The following is a 7,281-nucleotide window of genomic DNA, read 5'->3' as shown; positions in this document are numbered from 1 at the left end:
GAGCCAATGCCAAGCTCCTGAGGTGGAGCCTGCTCCTGCAGGATTACTATATGGAGGTGGTCCATGTGAAGGGGAGTGCCAGCGTGATAGCTGATGCATTGTCCCAGAGAGGGGGGCCTGAACTTCACCAGATCACTGGTCAGAGTGACCCCAATCAGTTCAGTCTCGAAGGGGGGAGTATTGACCTGGTAATATTGCTTGGGAGTTTTACTGGTTTTGGTGCTGGATGGTGGTGGGATATCAGGGTGTGAATTCATTTGTGGGATGACACTTGAGCATGTAACCTGAGCCCAGGAGGGGGTTGGGGCCAGGTGACACCTTCTGCCCATGACACTGAACAAAGGCTGGAGGAGGAGCCAGGGGATGTGGCTGGGGGGAGATTGCTTGAGGGGGTTTCAGTTTAGAACTGGCTGGGGAAACGGAGGGAGGCCCAGAAGCAGGGTCTGGGCTCCCTACCCGCCAAGATGGACCTGACTGACGGGTCCTGTTCTCTGTACCTACAAGCTCTGTTTTGGACTGTGTTCCTGTCATCTAATAAACCTTCTGTTTTACTGACTGGCTGAGAGTCACAGTGAATTGCAAGAAGTGGGGGGGTGCAGGGCCCTGACTCCCCCACACTCTGTTACACCAAGGTCGAGCAACCAGTTAGGAGGGGCAAGGGAGATGGTGGGAGAGGGGGTAAGAGGCATAAAAAACACTAAAAGCCAAAAAAAAGCCTGTATTGGCCAAAATACAACCTTGTTCATTACCCCTCCCATGGAATATAAAAAAGGTGGGACAAAAATCCCAGACTCACCACGCTTCAAAACGGAACATAACCATAAGTTGTAAAGGGTGTGACTAGGTATGTGAACTGCAGGTATATTTGGGCCTGGTAAGAAGAAGGAGGTGGGAATGGGGACACAAGCAAGGCTCTGCGGCATCAGAGCTGGGAAGGGGGACATGGGGTAAATGCTCTGTGGAGTCAGAGCTAGGAACGGAACACTGGTGTAACCCTTCTGCCTGTCAGAGTTGGCAGCAACAAGGGCCGGGTTCAGTATCTAGGGTTTCCATTCCAATAACACAATGCAAAACCGGCTCGAGCCCTGGGACAAATATATACCACCCCCACTGGGCGCCTCCAAGAGGCAATACTTCCCCTCTCGCAAGCTCAGAGTCTGAGTGTAGCAAAAAGCCTTTTAATAACAGAGAGAAACAATGTGGCATCATGTTGGGGAACCACCACCAACAGGATTCATATCACAACCCATGAGCAAAAAAACCCACCCCAAGCAAATTGGGGCATGTCCTTTCCCTTTGGTTCTTGAGTCCAGCAACCCAAAATCACCCAAAGTCCCAAAAGTCCAACGACCCAAAAGTCTCTGTCCCTGGTCAGGGCAGCCCCAGAGTTTGAAAGTTTATCTGCAGAGTTTTACTTCCCAACCTGGGTGGAGATTGGGGGGAGGGGGTATCACCTCCCCATGGGGCTCCACTCTGCCAGCCGCCCCATGAGCTGCTCTAGGCATCTGACAAACTGCTCTGCTCCACCAGCCACTCTGCTTGCCATCCCACAAACTGCAATGCTCTGCTCTGCCCTGCCCTGCCAGCCGTCCCGCAAACTGCTCTACCATATATCTTCAGGCTCCCCCACTACTTAACACAACACTCAGTGATTCCAGCTCTTAGTAAGTTTAGCTCTTTTGTGATTTCAGCTTGCAGTAGGGGAGCCTCACTGCTAGTGCACTATTAGCCCAAAGTGAATTCAGCTCAGCAGCCTGTAACTAGACTCCTAATGGAATCAAAATTAGCTCTGATATTCCACAGCGGAGAGGAGAAGAAGTGCAATTAGCCTATAAGACCCTCACCAGGGGGCCCATACCACCAACTATTAATACCTATCATTTCCCCCACCCTCTCTCAATTCACAGACTTTTGGAACCCATGTCCCTTGCCTAGCAAGTGCTACTTAGTTGATGGCGAGTCCCTCCATCATAACAAAAGGCCAGGTGCAGTTCCACTGTCCTTGATTCACATAATCAGGGTAATAACAATTTATTCTTCCTGCCCCAATAACAGAGACACTGGGGATCCCACAGCAGCCAAAGTGACCATTTGGGCAGCTATGGCTTCATTCTAGGCAGGGTGGGTGTGCCTATGCAAATGAGATCAGCCCCTGAAGTTCTTTTCCACAACTTGCTACACCTCACCACCAGATGTCAGGGTGGAGCTCATCCTGACTCTGCTTACACTGGAAAACAAATTCTGCCAGCATGTAGCGCTATGGATGTGCTTGCTTGGAACTAACCCCAATAAACATTGCATTGCCTGCACTTCGGAGTTCTGATCTTCTGCTTTCTGTTTGCGTGACAAGAACCAAGGGAGGGGGTGAAGGGAAAGCCCTCTAACAGTGGCACATCAGCAAAGACAATGGACCATGGAAGAGCTTAGCCTTCCTGTGAACATTTCAGCCAGACTATGAGTAATGGCTGCTATTACTCAACAAGGCATGCAAGGGCATGTGACCAGACCACATGACACTGAACTCCATTTTGGTACCTGTATTTTTCCACAAACTGGGCTGGGAACTTAGCTTGGAACAAAGGGTTCCTGCCATATGGAAAAAAACTATATAAAGTGGGGAGTGACATCATCTTGTGGACTCATCCCCCACACAAGAGAACTCCTGGAAACACTTGAGGAACAAAGACTCAACTGGGAGAAGTGCTGGTCCTAGGCTAAAGGCATTTCTATGGAAACTTAGTAGACTGCTGATATCATCAGTCAGGGTTAGAAATTGCTAATCTGAATCCTATTTATCTAGTACGTTAGGCTTAGTTTGCATTTTTATATATTTGCTAGGTAATCTGCTTTGATCTGTTTGCTATCACTTAAAATCTATCTTTTTGTAGTTAATAAACTTGTTTTATCTTAACCAGTGTGTCTTTAAGTGAAGTGTCTGAGAAAAATCTCAGCTTGGTTAACAGAGGCTTGGTGCATATCTTTCACTCATTGAGGGAAAAGTGAAATATATTAATGAGCTTGCATTGTACAGATCCCAGTGCAGTGCAAGACAGTATAAGTCTGGGTATATACTACAGCAAGGAGGCAAGGCTGGAGAGCTGGGAAATTGGCTGTTGTCTCCTGTTTGTCTTGAATGACTTAGGTAAAGCACTCACCTAGCTCAAGTGGGTGTGTGGCGCCACCTGCTGTCATGTTGGGTCATAACAGGGCCTGGAGAGGCTGGCTGAATCACCGGCAGAGCAGTGTGACAAGGGCCAACCTAGTTGGCTGATTAGGGGGCACAGCGGTTCCCACAGCTCCCAGACTGCACCTGTCACAAGATCCATCAATGGTTATTAGCCAAAATGGTCAGGGATACAACCCTCTTCTCTGGGTGTCCCTAAACCTCTGACTGCCAGAAGCTGTAACTGAACAGCATGGGATGGATCACTCAATTTTCCTGTTCTGAAGCCCCTAGCACCAGCCACTGTCAGAAGACAGGATACTGGGCTAGATGGACCTTTGGTCTGACCCAGTATGGCCATTCTTATGTAAGAACCTGTCAAAGTCAGATTCAGGACTCACATAATTTGTCAGACCACTCTGTTTATTAGCAAAGCGCTTTGCCAATGCACCCAGATATGTGAGCCCCTCTCTGAGGCTCAAGCTAACTTATTTATACAGCTAAGCCAAAGCCAATTTAACATAAGAGACAAAAGGAAGCAGAAACTGACAAATATACATACATATCTTATTTGCATACTAACGTTTACCAATCTCCTAGCTCAGTAGGAGCTTGAAGTTAATTAGTTTGAGGACCCATTGTCTCACACTCCTTAATGTTTCTCTTCCTGACAACTATATTTCAACAAACCCTTCAAGTAGCATTTCTTTAATGAATTATAATTTCAATATAATTCATTCTACTTTCACAATCCCTCCTTTTGGTCAAGCTATTGGCCAGCTTAATCCTGTAGAGTCACAAATTTTAGCAAGCTTATTCTTAAGTACACCATTTCGTCTTTCAACTGCACCTGCACTCTGTGGGTGGTAGGGACAGTGCAACAGGTGTTTGATATGCAATATACAGTCCAAGTATTGAACAAGTTGTCCAGTAAAATGTGTACCCCAATCACTGAACAGAGTAGCAGGAATTCCCTTGGCAGGCATAATATGATTTAACAAACGTTTGGCAAACATTTGACAGTGAGTCAGCCTTGCGACAAGGAAAGGCTTCAAGCCAACCAGAGAATAAACATACCATAACCAATATAAATTCATATTGTTGACACTTAGGCATTTGTACAAAATCAAGTTGCCAATGCAATAACGGTGCTTGAGGCAGGCCCCGGAACCCCAGGCCACTTTTACAGGTTTACCGATATTATGGCTTTGGCAAATGGTACAGGCTGCACAGTGGCGGGCTGCAAAAGAGCTAAAATGGGGGGGCCCACCATCCTGTCTTAGTTACAGCAGAAACCATCCCCTCCTTTCCGACATGCGAAACACTGTGTAGCAGGGCAGCCAGAGACGGGTAGAGTGAAAAGGGGGCTACAAAGGCGCCAGTAGGCGAGCGCCAAAAAGAATCGGGATGTAGAGAGCAACCTTGGGCAACCCAGGATTCTTTCTCAGTTTCTGGGGCAGAGTCTTGGAGCAGGGTGCGGTCAGTGAGGGACAAGGAGGGTAAGAGGAGAGCGGAGAGCAAGGGAATCAGACATTTTGAATAGGGGCGCTGCAGCAGCCACAGCACGCAGGCAGGGGAGTAAGCCTTGGGCAACAGGGTCTAAAGTGGCAGAGAAATAAGCCACTGGGCGGTTCTTTTCTCCGTGCATCTGAGTGAGAACTCCAAGTGCACATCTAGATTGTTCGTGGCAGAAAAGGGTAAAAGGCTTAGAATAGTCAGGCAGCCCTAAGGCAGGGGCAGAAGCCAAACCCTGTTTGAGGGAAACAAAGGCAGAATTGGCCTCAGGGGGCCACGGCATGGGGTCAGGCACAGAGAATCGAGTGAGTTCCTGGAGAGGTTTTGCAAGGGAGGCATATTGGGGAATCCATTGTCTGCAAAATCCAGCCATGCCTAAAAACTTCCGGACCTGGCGTGGGGAGCGGGGTTGGGGAAAGCTAAGGATAGCTTGGACGCGGGTGGGAGAAAGTGCACGGGAACCCTGGGAGAGGAGAAAGCCAAGGTATATGACAGAAGCTTGACAGAGTTGTAGTTTAGAGCGAGAAGCTTTGTGATCATTATTTGCTAGGGCAGTAAGGAGCACTAAAGAGTCAGTTTCAGAGGCAGACAATGAAGGGGAACAGAGGAGTAGATCATCTACATATTGGACTAGTGTGGACCTGGACGGGAAAACAAGGTCAGCAAGGTCTCAGGCTAATGCTTGGGAAAAATATGACAGGCTTTCAGTATACCCCTGGGGCAGTGTGGTCCATGTGTACTGTTGCCCCTTGTAAGAAAAGGCAAACAGGAACTGGGAGTCAGGGTGAACCGGGACAGAAAAGAAAGCAGAGCACAAATCAACTGGTGGGATAGAAACCAGAATCTTTGAGAGGGGCAAGTTTTGATTCTGTCCACCTATGATTTGCCTCTTTCCACCACTGCATGAATTTCAATATAATTCATTCTACTTTCATAAACCTATGCGTCTCCACCCTTTGTGGTCTCACCTGTTTCCATACTGCATACCATCAAAGGAGCTGAGAAGTTTTTGGAAAGTGTAGGGGACAATTTCCTGGTGCAAGTGCTGGAGGAACCAACTAGGGGCAGAGCCCTTCTTGACCTGCTGCTCCCAAACAGGGAAGAATTAGCAGGAGAAGCAAAATGGATGGGAACCTGGGAGGCAGTGACCATAAGATGGTCCAATTCAGGATCCTGACACAAGGAAGAAAGGAGAGCAGCAGAAAAGCAGAAGGACTTCAGAAAAGCAGACTTTGACTCCCTCAGGGAACTGATAGGCAGGATCCCCTGGGAGAATAACATGAGGGGGAAAGGAGTCCAGGAGACCTGGCTGTATTTTAAAGAATCCTTATTGAGGTTGCAGGAACAAACCATCACGATGTATAGAAAGAATAGTAAATATGGCAGGTGACCAGCTTGGCTTAACAGTGAAATCCTTGCTGATCTTAAAAGCAAAAAAGAAGCTTACAAGAAGTGGAAGATTGGACAAATGACCAGGGAGGGGTATAAAAATATTGCTCAGGCATACAGGAGTGAAATCAGAGAGGCCAAATCACACTTGGAGTAGCAGCTTGTTAAGGGTAACAAGAAGGGTTTCTACAGGTATGTTAGCAACAAGAAGATGGTCAGGGAAAGTGTCGGACCCTTACTGAATGGGGGAGGCAACTTAGTGACAGACGATGTGGAAAAAGCTAATATACTCAATGCTTTTTTTGCCTCCATCTTCACGAAAAAGGTCAGCTCCCAGACTACTGCACTGGGCAGCACAGCATGGGGAGGAGATGACCAGCCCTCTGTGGAGAAAGAAGTGGTTCAGGACTATTTAGAAAAGCTGGATGAGCACAAGTCCATGGGGCCGGATGCGCTGCATCCGAGGGTGCTAAAGGACTTGGCAGATGTGATTGCAGAGCCATTGGCCATTATCTTTGAAAACTCATGGTGATCGGGGGAGGCCCCGGATGACCGGAAAAAGGCTAATGTAGTGCCCATCTTTAAAAAAGGGAAGAAGGAGGATCTGGGGAACCACTGGCCAGTCAGCCTCACCTCAGTCCCTGGAAAAATCATGGAGCAGGTCCTCAAGGAATCGATTCTGAAGCAGTTAGAGGAGAGGAAAGTGATCAGGAACAGTCAGCATGGATTCACCAAGGGCAAGTCATGCCTGACTAACCTAATTGCCTTCTATGATGAGATAACTGGCTCTGTGGATGAGGGGAAAGCAGTGGACGTGTTATTCCTTGACTTTAGCAAAGCTTTTGATACGATCTCCCACAGTATTCTTGCCAGCAAGTTAAAGTAGTATGGGCTGGATGAATGGACTATAAGGTGGATAGAAAGCTGGCTAGATTGTCGGGCTCAACGGGTAGTGATGAATGGCTCCATGTCTACTTGGCAGCCAGTATCAAGTGGAGTGTCCCAAGGGTCGGTCCTGGGGCCGGTTTTGTTCAAAGTCTTCATTAATGATCTGGAGGATGGCATGGATTGCACCCTCAGCAAGTTTGCAGATGACACTAAACTGGGAGGAGTGGTAGATAAGCTGGAGGGTAGGGATAGGATACAGAGGGACCTAGACAAATTAGAGGATTGGGCCAAAAGAAATCTGATGAGGTTCAACAAGGACAAGAGCA

Source organism: Chelonia mydas, chromosome 8, assembly GCF_015237465.2.
Source record: "Chelonia mydas isolate rCheMyd1 chromosome 8, rCheMyd1.pri.v2, whole genome shotgun sequence".
Taxonomy (NCBI): Eukaryota; Metazoa; Chordata; order Testudines; family Cheloniidae; genus Chelonia; species Chelonia mydas.
Note: the sequence above shows the minus strand (reverse complement) of the source record.